Source organism: Paramisgurnus dabryanus, chromosome 8 (assembly GCF_030506205.2).
Source record: "Paramisgurnus dabryanus chromosome 8, PD_genome_1.1, whole genome shotgun sequence".
In the NCBI taxonomy this organism is placed as follows: Eukaryota; Metazoa; Chordata; class Actinopteri; order Cypriniformes; family Cobitidae; genus Paramisgurnus; species Paramisgurnus dabryanus.
In genome coordinates, this window is record NC_133344.1 from 40,708,556 (window position 1) to 40,722,985 (window position 14,430).

At 35.5% G+C, this 14,430-nt stretch overlaps 2 long non-coding RNA genes across 2 annotated transcripts; one reads left to right on the top strand and one right to left on the bottom strand.

Moving 5' to 3' along the window:
- The first annotated feature begins 326 nt into the window (after nt 1–326).
- On the top strand, nt 327–2,252 carry LOC135771534 (uncharacterized). Its single transcript, XR_010542952.2, has 3 exons — nt 327–1,728; nt 1,818–1,883; nt 1,958–2,252. It is a non-coding gene; the product is annotated as an uncharacterized lncRNA (long non-coding RNA).
- Nucleotides 2,253–9,491: 7,239 nt separating this feature from the next.
- LOC135771535 (uncharacterized) lies at nt 9,492–11,739 on the bottom strand. Its single transcript, XR_010542953.2, has 3 exons — nt 10,016–11,739; nt 9,861–9,926; nt 9,492–9,786 (listed from the first exon to the last, which is right to left on the bottom strand). It is a non-coding gene; the product is annotated as an uncharacterized lncRNA (long non-coding RNA).
- Between the last annotated feature and the right edge of the window lie 2,691 nt (nt 11,740–14,430).

The following is a 14,430-nucleotide window of genomic DNA, read 5'->3' on the forward strand; positions in this document are numbered from 1 at the left end:
AAAGCTCTTCTAAACATCTGGAAAAGAGCGGCTCGGCATCTTTTAAAGCTCTTCTAAAGATCTGTGAAAGAGCGGCTTGCCGTTCTAACATCTTGTAAAGATCTGGGAAACGGCGGCTCGCCATCGTTCTTAATAACATACATCTTGTAAAGATCTGCTGGGTGTCTTGCAAACAGCTGGGTCGGACGTCTCGGCGACGCCTTCCAGATGAGCAAACGCCCTATATAATACGTCTTCCAGACGAAAAAGAAGACATCGCGCAGACATCTCCGCGACGTACGTGTGCTATCTGGGTTTATTTAAAGGCAATCACTAATCATATATATATATATATATATTAGATGTACCAGGCTACGCTTAAAGCCGATGTTTTCTATCGAGCTATAGTTTCTGATCAGACACAAAGTCTGAACTAAATAAAATTTTAAACGGTTCACGAAGTCCGGGAATCTTTTCATGACCTGGTCTACAGTTTCACGCGTATTAAAGATCCGGCGGTGTCTGACAAAGCGTCGGGTGATTGTTCATATCTGTCATTTAAAATAAAGTTAATAAATGTAATTCTGTCCACTATGGCAAAATAGGAATTTATTTTAGATTTAGGGGAATCTTTAACCATGTCTCTGATTAAAACTTTTGATTGTAACATCACAAGTTATTTAATTAAATATTCTGTATAGGGGTATAGTTTAAGCAATGACCTGAGCCATTACCTTCGGAGCCGTCAATACTACATTCTTTAGACGATAGTCTAAACTAAATAAATTTTTAAACGGTTCAGGAATTCCGTGAATCTTTTCATAACCTGCACTATAGTTTCACGCGTATTAAAGATCCGGCGGTGCCTGACAAAGCGCCGGGTGAGTGTTCATAGCTGCCATTTTAAAATAATGTTAATAAATGTAATTCTGTCCACTATGGCAAAATAGGATTTTATTTTAGATTTAGTGGAATCTTTAACCAAGTCTCTGATTAAGACATGTGTATACGTGCACAGATGGTGACAGAGAAACTTATATATGACGTTAATAATCTTTTAAATGTTTTTAAGACGTATTCACCCCATTTTGGGGTTTTATTTTTAATTAAAGGCTTCTTAAAACATGTGTGAATATGTGTATATTATACAAAGAGTCTTATATTGTCTGCTCTGACAAAAATAAAGTATTTTTTAGGTTTAGGGGAATTGACAGCGTGTGTCTTATAAATACAACTTGATAATACGTTTGTTTTGTAAAGAGACTTCTTTAAAGTCACGCAAGAATAAAATATTTTAGTTGTAACTGGTTAAACTTAAAGCCGATATTTTCTTTCGAACTAGTCTATTTTCTGTTCAGACACAAAGTTTTCTGATGCTGATATTATGTCAGTGTGTGTTTGTGTGGGGGTCGTGTGATGTAATCTTTGAAAGTTTATGACCGAACCTTTATTGGGGAGCGACAAGAGATCTCCCGGAATCAGTTTGGATGGAGCAGAGCTGTTATACTCAAGTCTATTGGTATGTATGTGTTTCGCTGTGTTCGTTCCAGTATTTTGTATGATTTATTTAAAAACTAAAAATTCGATCTCTGGTATTGCAGCGAAATTGTCTAAACTGGTATTAACTATTCCTGGTAAATCGCGGAGAAGAGTGGCCTGAACAAAAAAGTCAGACCGAGACTAGAACCTCCCGCAGCGTAACACGGAAATCTTGGAACAAAAGAGACGCCGACTGGCTCGTGTTGTCCGGTGTGTTTTTATTTAATCCTGTTACAATAGATTTAAACAAACTGGTTTGGTTTAATATTTTCTAATAACATGTGTTATCTGTTTTAAAGGTTTGGATATCAGAGGCAAAGCGAACGTTGTGTGTACTATTGCAAAATATATAGCGGATCTCCACGGTACGTTTATCTTGCATAAGAAAATTGTTTTATTTAGATATTTGTCCTAATAACTTGTTTTTATCTGTTTACAGGTTAGGATACAGACCACAACGCTTTGGACGTATCTTTAAAAAAGATTAAAATCAGAGACTTTTTGGATTTGTCTGGGGACATTTTAAACATTTTGTGGCAAATTGGATTTAAAACATTTCGGATACTGGATACCTAGTTTGATTTGTCCACAGAGCTTGTTTAAGACGTTTTCACCGCATTTTAGGGTTTATTTTTAATTAAAGGCTTCTTAAAACATGTGTGAAAATGTGTATATTATACAATGAGTCTTATATTGTCTGCTCTGACATAAATAAATTTTTATATTAGATTTTAGATCAATTGACTGTGTGTGTTTTATGTCAAGCGTATGATGTTATGTTTAATGACGGCTCGTGTGACAGCTTGTGTTTAGGCATTTGATGTCAGATATCACCCTTCCTCCCTCCTTTCGCACAAGACCTGCATTCTTTCACAGGGGTGCGTGTTGTAAAGCGATTAAAGATTTCTAAAACTCAATGTTGGTAAAACAATCCCCCATTACGGTGTCAAAAAAGTAAAATGTTTATTTTAGATTTAGACAAATCATGAACAATGCTACGATTAAAACATTTGTTTGTAACATCACAAGTTATTTAATGAAATATTCCGTATACGTGTATAGTTTAAGCAATGATCTGAGCCATAACCTTCGGAGCCGGCAATACTATAATCTTTAGACGAAAGTCTAAACTAAATAAAATTTTAAACGATTCATGAGTTCCGTGAATCTTTTTCATGACCTGCTCTATAGATTCACAAGTATTAAAGATCCGACGCTGCCTGACAAAGCGCCGGGGGTGAGTGTTCATATATGCCGTTTTAAAATAACCTTAATAAATGTAATTCTGTCCACTATGACAAAATAGGATTTTATTTTAGATTTAGGGGAGTCTTTAACCAAGTCTCTGACTAAGACATGTGTATACGTGCACAGATGGTGACAGAGAAACTTATATATGACGTTAATAAACTTTTAAATGTTTTTAAGACGTATTCACCCCATTTTGGGGTTTTATTTTTAATTAAAGGCTTCTTAAAACATGTGTTAATATGTGTATATTATACAAAGAGTCTTATAGTGTATGCTCTGACAAAAATAAATTATTATTTTAGATTTTAGGACAAATGACTGCGTCTATCTTATAAATACAACTTGATATATACGTTTGTTTTGTCAATAGACTTCTTTAAAGTCACGCAAGAATAAAATATTTTAGTTGTAACTGGTTAAACTTAAATGTACTATTATCTATTTAACTATAAGCTATATTTTCTGAGCAGATATTTTTCCGTTTCTGATGCTGGTCTTATAACAGTGTGTGGGAGATGATGGCTGTTCACAGCAGGTGGCGGGTTGTAAACTAGGGTCTTTTTAAAACTGTAGTGGTAAAAAATGTAATAGCACATTGACAAAAATAAAGCATTTGGTTGTAACAAATTATTTAATGAAATATTCAGTATGTGTATAGCGATGAACGGTGTCAAAATCACCGGGGTCCCAACAATACTATAGTCTTTAGACTAAAGGGTATTTATTTTAATATAAATAAAATCTTAATCTTTTCGTGCACAATATTCTGATCATGCCATTAGATTGTGTACCAGCGTTTACAATAGAGAACATACGCGGATGAGTGTTCATATACACCGTTAAGAAACTTTTTTTAAACGATTAAAGACATTTTCAAATCATCTTATGGGGTTTGTTTTAAATTAATGACATCTTAAAACCAACAGGGAATATGTGTTTATTACACAATAAAATGTAATTCTGGCCGCTCTGACAAAATAAGGGTTTAATTTTAGATTTAGTGAATTCTTTAATCAAGGCTCTGATTAAAACACATGAATGCGCGAACCACAGTTTGCCAGAGAACGTACGCTGAGGCGCTCTTATGGCGTTAAGAACCTTTTTATTGTTTAAGACATTTTGACCACATTTCCTGGTTTTGTGTCCGCTGTGGATCCCAACCTCTATGTGTTTATTATACAACAAATGCAATTCTGTCAGCATTTCTAATTTAGAACGCCTTTGATTTAAACATGAGGGTTTTAAAATGAAACGGCCATGTGACTTTTATGACAAAAGCTATTCGATCTTAATTTTTTGTTTTAACATCCAAAAGTTTTATACACAGTCCATAATTAAACAACTAGGTGTGTATGAGTAAGATTATATCTAATGTCACACGAGCAGCACCAAATCGCGCATGTGTCTGTGTGTGTGTGTGTGCATCCAGGCTGTTTATGTGTGGGCGTGTTTATGAGCCTGTGTCTATGCAAGGTGTGTGTGCGTGTGTGTGTGTGTGTGTGTGTGTGTGTGTGTTTGCATGGGGGTCTATGAGGTCTCTGTTTGTTACTAAAGTTTTGATATTAAGTCTGTGTCCTCATTGACAATAAGTAAGGGTTTTTAGATGTAGGCTTTATTACACAGATACTGATTAAATCATGTTATGCATTATTTGCGATTTAAAGAAACTTAAAAGGTTTAAGACATTTTATCTCACATTGTGGTGTTGTTTTTTAATTAATGTAACCTTAAAACCCTCTGTTATCCATTTAGGGAACAATAAAATGTTAGCAAATATTATTTATCAAAGTTGACGATGTTATAAGCCAGGATGTCACTAACGTGACAACAAACATTTATTTAAAGACAAAACATTTTAACAAAATTGCCATGGCTTACAGAGACACACTAGACTTAATAATAAAAATAAAAATATACTATTCGAACATCCTAACCTGGTATTAGGTTAGATTAGGTTTTAAGGTCAATCAGCGTCTTTAGCTTTACAACTTACAGCACAAAACCCCCAATGACAGGATTTTTATGAAGTGGAGCAGACCCTTGGTATGCCTGTGGGGTTAGGTACAACTAAGGTCAACATCTATCAGTGCATAATAAGCAAACATGAAATTATATTTTAACTATGGTTTGTTAATGATGTTGCTAGGTTCGCGTATTTTTTCTGAAACAAACTTTTCTTTTCAAACTTAGTTAGGATACACATGTTTGTCGCCTCAAACACCTGATCAAAGTTTTTCTTCGCTAGCGACAACTAATGTCTGAGATTTTGTAAATTCATCAGATGTTTCTTACTTGTGTATTTTCTTAAACAAACTTTTTCTTTTCAATCTTAGACAGTCTTCATACGTTTGTCTTTCGATAAGTTGTTCATAGTTTTTCTTCGCTAGTGTCAACTCATGTATGAGATTTGTAAATTTCATCATATGTTCTTACATGTGTATTTTCTGAAACAAATTTATGCTTTTCAAACTCAGGTAGTCATCATACTTTTGTCTCTACATACATTTGTTCAAAGTTTCTTGTAGCTAGTGTCAACTGATGTCTGAGATTTTGTAAATTCAACAGATGGTTTTACGTGTGTATTTCTTAAACAAACATGTTGCTGTTCAAACTTAGGCAGTGTTCATACGTTTGTCTTTTCATAAGTTGTTCATAGTTTTTATTTGTTAGCGTCAACTAATGACAGAGATTTTGTAAACTCATCAGATTCAAACAAAACTCATTCATTTCTGTAGTTTATGTAACACCTTGTCAAACTCTTAAAGGTAGTACTATCTGTTTAAAACAACAATGCAAAGTATTTTAGATTTACTTGATAAATCTTTTACATCAAAACAAACTAGGATAGCAATATGTTTGAATCTGTAACAGGTGATACCACCAATACCGTGTTGTACATAACAAAGTCTGTAAAATAATAAAGATTGATTAGGTTTTTATTTAGTAAACCTTTTAACACAAAGTGTAGAGTCTTTTGTATGTAACAACAAAGATGCGATGAAACAACGCAAAACAAGAGAGGATGCGTTTGTTAAAACACATATAAATTAAGATGCATACATCTACAAATGGGGCAATGTTTGAAATAGTTTGGCCGTATAGCCTCTAAATTCGGGACCAATAGATTAAAGACATTGCCCCATTTGTAGATGTATGCATCTTAATTTATATGTGTTTTAACAAACGCATCCTCTCTTGTTTTGCGTTGTTTCATCGCATCTTTGTTGTTACATACAAAAGACTCTACACTTTGTGTTAAAAGGTTTACTAAATAAAAACCTAATCAATCTTTATTATTTTACAGACTTTGTTATGTACAACACGGTATTGGTGGTATCACCTGTTACAGATTCAAACATATTGCTATCCTAGTTTGTTTTGATGTAAAAGATTTATCAAGTAAATCTAAAATACTTTGCATTGTTGTTTTAAACAGATAGTACTACCTTTAAGAGTTTGACAAGGTGTTACATAAACTACAGAAATGAATGAGTTTTGTTTGAATCTGATGAGTTTACAAAATCTCTGTCATTAGTTGACGCTAACAAATAAAAACTATGAACAACTTATGAAAAGACAAACGTATGAACACTGCCTAAGTTTGAACAGCAACATGTTTGTTTAAGAAATACACACGTAAAACCATCTGTTGAATTTACAAAATCTCAGACATCAGTTGACACTAGCTACAAGAAACTTTGAACAAATGTATGTAGAGACAAAAGTATGATGACTACCTGAGTTTGAAAAGCATAAATTTGTTTCAGAAAATACACATGTAAGAACATATGATGAAATTTACAAATCTCATACATGAGTTGACACTAGCGAAGAAAAACTATGAACAACTTATCGAAAGACAAACGTATGAAGACTGTCTAAGATTGAAAAGAAAAAGTTTGTTTAAGAAAATACACAAGTAAGAAACATCTGATGAATTTACAAAATCTCAGACATTAGTTGTCGCTAGCGAAGAAAAACTTTGATCAGGTGTTTGAGGCGACAAACATGTGTATCCTAACTAAGTTTGAAAAGAAAAGTTTGTTTCAGAAAAAATACGCGAACCTAGCAACATCATTAACAAACCATAGTTAAAATATAATTTCATGTTTGCTTATTATGCACTGATAGATGTTGACCTTAGTTGTACCTAACCCCACAGGCATACCAAGGGTCTGCTCCACTTCATAAAAATCCTGTCATTGGGGGTTTTGTGCTGTAAGTTGTAAAGCTAAAGACGCTGATTGACCTTAAAACCTAATCTAACCTAATACCAGGTTAGGATGTTCGAATAGTATATTTTTATTTTTATTATTAAGTCTAGTGTGTCTCTGTAAGCCATGGCAATTTTGTTAAAATGTTTTGTCTTTAAATAAATGTTTGTTGTCACGTTAGTGACATCCTGGCTTATAACATCGTCAACTTTGATAAATAATATTTGCTAACATTTTATTGTTCCCTAAATGGATAACAGAGGGTTTTAAGGTTACATTAATTAAAAAACAACACCACAATGTGAGATAAAATGTCTTAAACCTTTTAAGTTTCTTTAAATCGCAAATAATGCATAACATGATTTAATCAGTATCTGTGTAATAAAGCCTACATCTAAAAACCCTTACTTATTGTCAATGAGGACACAGACTTAATATCAAAACTTTAGTAACAAACAGAGACCTCATAGACCCCCATGCAAACACACACACACACACACACACACACGCACACACACCTTGCATAGACACAGGCTCATAAACACGCCCACACATAAACAGCCTGGATGCACACACACACACACAGACACATGCGCGATTTGGTGCTGCTCGTGTGACATTAGATATAATCTTACTCATACACACCTAGTTGTTTAATTATGGACTGTGTATAAAACTTTTGGATGTTAAAACAAAAAATTAAGATCGAATAGCTTTTGTCATAAAAGTCACATGGCCGTTTCATTTTAAAACCCTCATGTTTAAATCAAAGGCGTTCTAAATTAGAAATGCTGACAGAATTGCATTTGTTGTATAATAAACACATAGAGGTTGGGATCCACAGCGGACACAAAACCAGGAAATGTGGTCAAAATGTCTTAAACAATAAAAAGGTTCTTAACGCCATAAGAGCGCCTCAGCGTACGTTCTCTGGCAAACTGTGGTTCGCGCATTCATGTGTTTTAATCAGAGCCTTGATTAAAGAATTCACTAAATCTAAAATTAAACCCTTATTTTGTCAGAGCGGCCAGAATTACATTTTATTGTGTAATAAACACATATTCCCTGTTGGTTTTAAGATGTCATTAATTTAAAACAAACCCCATAAGATGATTTGAAAATGTCTTTAATCGTTTAAAAAAAGTTTCTTAACGGTGTATATGAACACTCATCCGCGTATGTTCTCTATTGTAAACGCTGGTACACAATCTAATGGCATGATCAGAATATTGTGCACGAAAAGATTAAGATTTTATTTATATTAAAATAAATACCCTTTAGTCTAAAGACTATAGTATTGTTGGGACCCCGGTGATTTTGACACCGTTCATCGCTATACACATACTGAATATTTCATTAAATAATTTGTTACAACCAAATGCTTTATTTTTGTCAATGTGCTATTACATTTTTTACCACTACAGTTTTAAAAAGACCCTAGTTTACAACCCGCCACCTGCTGTGAACAGCCATCATCTCCCACACACTGTTATAAGACCAGCATCAGAAACGGAAAAATATCTGCTCAGAAAATATAGCTTATAGTTAAATAGATAATAGTACATTTAAGTTTAACCAGTTACAACTAAAATATTTTATTCTTGCGTGACTTTAAAGAAGTCTATTGACAAAACAAACGTATATATCAAGTTGTATTTATAAGATAGACGCAGTCATTTGTCCTAAAATCTAAAATAATAATTTATTTTTGTCAGAGCATACACTATAAGACTCTTTGTATAATATACACATATTAACACATGTTTTAAGAAGCCTTTAATTAAAAATAAAACCCCAAAATGGGGTGAATACGTCTTAAAAACATTTAAAAGTTTATTAACGTCATATATAAGTTTCTCTGTCACCATCTGTGCACGTATACACATGTCTTAGTCAGAGACTTGGTTAAAGACTCCCCTAAATCTAAAATAAAATCCTATTTTGTCATAGTGGACAGAATTACATTTATTAAGGTTATTTTAAAACGGCATATATGAACACTCACCCCCGGCGCTTTGTCAGGCAGCGTCGGATCTTTAATACTTGTGAATCTATAGAGCAGGTCATGAAAAAGATTCACGGAACTCATGAATCGTTTAAAATTTTATTTAGTTTAGACTTTCGTCTAAAGATTATAGTATTGCCGGCTCCGAAGGTTATGGCTCAGATCATTGCTTAAACTATACACGTATACGGAATATTTCATTAAATAACTTGTGATGTTACAAACAAATGTTTTAATCGTAGCATTGTTCATGATTTGTCTAAATCTAAAATAAACATTTTACTTTTTTGACACCGTAATGGGGGATTGTTTTACCAACATTGAGTTTTAGAAATCTTTAATCGCTTTACAACACGCACCCCTGTGAAAGAATGCAGGTCTTGTGCGAAAGGAGGGAGGAAGGGTGATATCTGACATCAAATGCCTAAACACAAGCTGTCACACGAGCCGTCATTAAACATAACATCATACGCTTGACATAAAACACACACAGTCAATTGATCTAAAATCTAATATAAAAATTTATTTATGTCAGAGCAGACAATATAAGACTCATTGTATAATATACACATTTTCACACATGTTTTAAGAAGCCTTTAATTAAAAATAAACCCTAAAATGCGGTGAAAACGTCTTAAACAAGCTCTGTGGACAAATCAAACTAGGTATCCAGTATCCGAAATGTTTTAAATCCAATTTGCCACAAAATGTTTAAAATGTCCCCAGACAAATCCAAAAAGTCTCTGATTTTAATCTTTTTTAAAGATACGTCCAAAGCGTTGTGGTCTGTATCCTAACCTGTAAACAGATAAAAACAAGTTATTAGGACAAATATCTAAATAAAACAATTTTCTTATGCAAGATAAACGTACCGTGGAGATCCGCTATATATTTTGCAATAGTACACACAACGTTCGCTTTGCCTCTGATATCCAAACCTTTAAAACAGATAACACATGTTATTAGAAAATATTAAACCAAACCAGTTTGTTTAAATCTATTGTAACAGGATTAAATAAAAACACACCGGACAACACGAGCCAGTCGGCGTCTCTTTTGTTCCAAGATTTCCGTGTTACGCTGCGGGAGGTTCTAGTCTCGGTCTGACTTTTTTGTTCAGGCCACTCTTCTCCGCGATTTACCAGGAATAGTTAATACCAGTTTAGACAATTTCGCTGCAATACCAGAGATCGAATTTTTAGTTTTTAAATAAATCATACAAAATACTGGAACGAACACAGCGAAACACATACATACCAATAGACTTGAGTATAACAGCTCTGCTCCATCCAAACTGATTCCGGGAGATCTCTTGTCGCTCCCCAATAAAGGTTCGGTCATAAACTTTCAAAGATTACATCACACGACCCCCACACAAACACACACTGACATAATATCAGCATCAGAAAACTTTGTGTCTGAACAGAAAATAGACTAGTTCGAAAGAAAATATCGGCTTTAAGTTTAACCAGTTACAACTAAAATATTTTATTCTTGCGTGACTTTAAAGAAGTCTCTTTACAAAACAAACGTATTATCAAGTTGTATTTATAAGACACACGCTGTCAATTCCCCTAAACCTAAAAAATACTTTATTTTTGTCAGAGCAGACAATATAAGACTCTTTGTATAATATACACATATTCACACATGTTTTAAGAAGCCTTTAATTAAAAATAAAACCCCAAAATGGGGTGAATACGTCTTAAAAACATTTAAAAGATTATTAACGTCATATATAAGTTTCTCTGTCACCATCTGTGCACGTATACACATGTCTTAATCAGAGACTTGGTTAAAGATTCCACTAAATCTAAAATAAAATCCTATTTTGCCATAGTGGACAGAATTACATTTATTAACATTATTTTAAAATGGCAGCTATGAACACTCACCCGGCGCTTTGTCAGGCACCGCCGGATCTTTAATACGCGTGAAACTATAGTGCAGGTTATGAAAAGATTCACGGAATTCCTGAACCGTTTAAAAATTTATTTAGTTTAGACTATCGTCTAAAGAATGTAGTATTGACGGCTCCGAAGGTAATGGCTCAGGTCATTGCTTAAACTATACCCCTATACAGAATATTTAATTAAATAACTTGTGATGTTACAATCAAAAGTTTTAATCAGAGACATGGTTAAAGATTCCCCTAAATCTAAAATAAATTCCTATTTTGCCATAGTGGACAGAATTACATTTATTAACTTTATTTTAAATGACAGATATGAACAATCACCCGACGCTTTGTCAGACACCGCCGGATCTTTAATACGCGTGAAACTGTAGACCAGGTCATGAAAAGATTCCCGGACTTCGTGAACCGTTTAAAATTTTATTTAGTTCAGACTTTGTGTCTGATCAGAAACTATAGCTCGATAGAAAACATCGGCTTTAAGCGTAGCCTGGTACATCTAATATATATATATATATATATGATTAGTGATTGCCTTTAAATAAACTTATGCTGTTGCAAAACTTTAGATTCAACAACACACCCGCGGTGTGACAGTCAGTATTGAGAAGCGCACGGGGCGAGCACAGGAGGGAGGATGGTTGAGATCTGACATCAAATGTCAATAAACAGCAAATGTCGAAACACGAGCCGTCATTAAACATAACAGCATACGCGTGACATAAAACACACTCAGGAAAAACAATCACTCTAAATGACCGGCAATAAAACCATTAAATACTTTCTGTCTAAAGTTGACAACTTGTACAGATTTTGATTGATGGGCCCGCCCCCCTGTCAAAGGGTCATAAAACACGACCTGTCAACGGGGTGGGGGAGGGGGTCATAAAAGTTTGACGAATGGTGTCCCCATACAACTACTCAGGCCTCTAATAAACACACAAATAAATAGGCACTTTTTTATGTTTTTTTTTCTAAAGTCTGTATTTAAAAGTGTATAACTCTGGCCCTGAGTGGGAACGAAACCTGCAGACAGTTTTGTTTGATTCCAGCAATTGTCAGCTTACAGAGGAAAAATAAAAATTTTCTCAATCATAATGTATGCAAAAGTTATTTTACTCCAACTGATGGGAGGAATAATACCCTTTTTGTATTCAATTTCTGCCTAAAAATATTTGAAGTGTCCCCATAACCACATACAGTGGAATAAATGCAATATCTTTATATCATTTTAAAGAAACCCCTTTGAAGTTACATAAAAAGCTGCTGTTTGTGACAAATTTTCTTATTTATGTTGTTTTTCATATGATGAAACACCAAATTGTATTTTTTTATGTTGTAAACACTGTCTTTGATAGTGTATAACTCTGGTTCTGGGTGCTCTAGCAGACTGCAGACAGTGGATCCTGATGGAGGATCTCCCTCCATCAGTAAAGATCCAAATTCTGGACTAGGAAGATCACCTGTTGAAACTTCATATCAAGGACTTTTTAGACCTGGCATGCTTTACCAACTTTACCGATAATGCGCTGTGTTTTCCTGAAAACCAGCCTGAATGAGCGGTGATGGGCACGTCTTCCAACGGCCGGTCCGAAGGACAATTTCGCCACTTATGTGGAGTGGGTGCTATTCTACAACAAATCCCCATTCACCGTCGGCCCTGCCGATGGGGAGTTTGCCGCCAGCCCCAGTTCACCCCCAGAGACCGACATGCTAACACCCATTATGGACCTCGAGCCCACCGTGGGCGGAGAACCCGGTAGCGCGACCAGTGTGCCAGAGCGAACCCCTGAGCCCTGCGTCGTCGATAACCCTGATCCCTCCCCCGACAAGGTGCAAGAGCCGAGTTGTCCAGCATTCACAGCGGGAGCTGCTGATGATGTCGAGGAAGATGTCCACCTCCACGCCGCTGGGAGCGCCACCATGTGTCCTAGTTCTGCCCTGCTCTCTGGCTCTGTCTGCGGCACCACCCTGGTTTCTGGGTCCGTCCAGCTCCCCCTCATCACAGTTGATCCCGGTCAGCCTCCCACTCCTGCCTCCTCTGCCAATCTCAGCCAGTCAAAAGCCACAGCAGCCAATACAGCGAGACGCCCCTGCTCAATGCTGCTTGTTCGACTGAGCAGCTTGTTTAGTCTAGTTACAGACAGATTTTTTGCAGCATTTCTCCTACACACCATCACCTCACTCTCATCTAGTTTCATTTATCCCAGTTAAAGAAAGGGGAGTACTCTGGGTTCGGGCTAAAATTCCGAGCTCGGAGCTCTCTCCACAGACAGCACGCCAAATATGCTTTATCTCATTCCCTATCGATTACATGTTAATGTGAACTCGTTAAATCATCTTTAAAAAATGGGGGGGGGGTGATAGTGTAAATTAAGTGTAAATAACTTTCTTACAGTAAAACATCTCAAAGTGATGCATATCTGCCGAAAGTAGAGATTCTAAGCTTTCCAACAGTATCTCATATGTGGTACTGGGTCCATGACAGACCATTAAAAATTAAAGGAATGTTTTCATTAAAGCCATAACAGAGTTAAACAATAAAGCTCCCATTCTTTCTGTGTTTTTGAAGCTTTGATTGTGTTTACAGTGGGCAATATAACATGTGTTTGTTTCACATGTAAAAAAACAGTATTTTTCACACAATTTACTTGTGTATATATATTGCTGATATCACTGTCTAAAAATGGTCTGATGTTTTCCTTGTTCTATGAAGTCCCTCCTTCAGAAATACGTAACTTGTTCTGATTGTGTGGCTTGTTTAGTGTGTTGTGATTCGACAGCAGCTTAGCTTAGCAGTAGCCTGACTTGTCAGACTTTGTACTTCCATTCAATTTCATTTAGTTTCTGTACTTAGTCTGATATATCTCCCATTACTGTATAACTGTTTTCTTCAGGCTCCAAACGGCCATCCCATTCTACGAACAGACTGAGAGCTGTGACGTGGTTTACAGCGGACATGGAGACACAAAGTGCTATTTGCTTTGTTGTGGAGAATATTCTTGTCATTTGCCAACTGAAGCCTGAACAAGAAGAGTGTTTGTTAAACATTTTGAATGGAGATGATGTTGTTGCCCTACTCCCAACAGTTTTTGGGAAAATTCATCAACTATTACCAATCATCAGCGAGAAACTGGGGAGGCCAAAGGCCGGCAAGGTGATAGTTCTGATTCTGTATCCCCAGGGCCGGCCCTGAGCATAGGCGGAATAGACAAATGCTAAGGGCGCCACACACCCCTTGGGGTGCCCGTGCGCTCAAATTATTATTTTATTAATATTTATGTATATATACATTTAACTTAAAATATTGAATTTTGTACAAGAAAACAGCCCTTATTAATGAATTATTAGTAGCATGTTGTAGTGTCTCCGGAGATTGTGCTCTTTAAATAGCTCTGAGGCTATAGTGCACTGAAGCGGCAGTTTAAAATATAAACCCAGAATTCAGCGAATGTCAAGAACAAGAAAACGGAAACAACAATCAGACCGAGATGCTGGATTTACATAACGTTACACAGAACATGTTT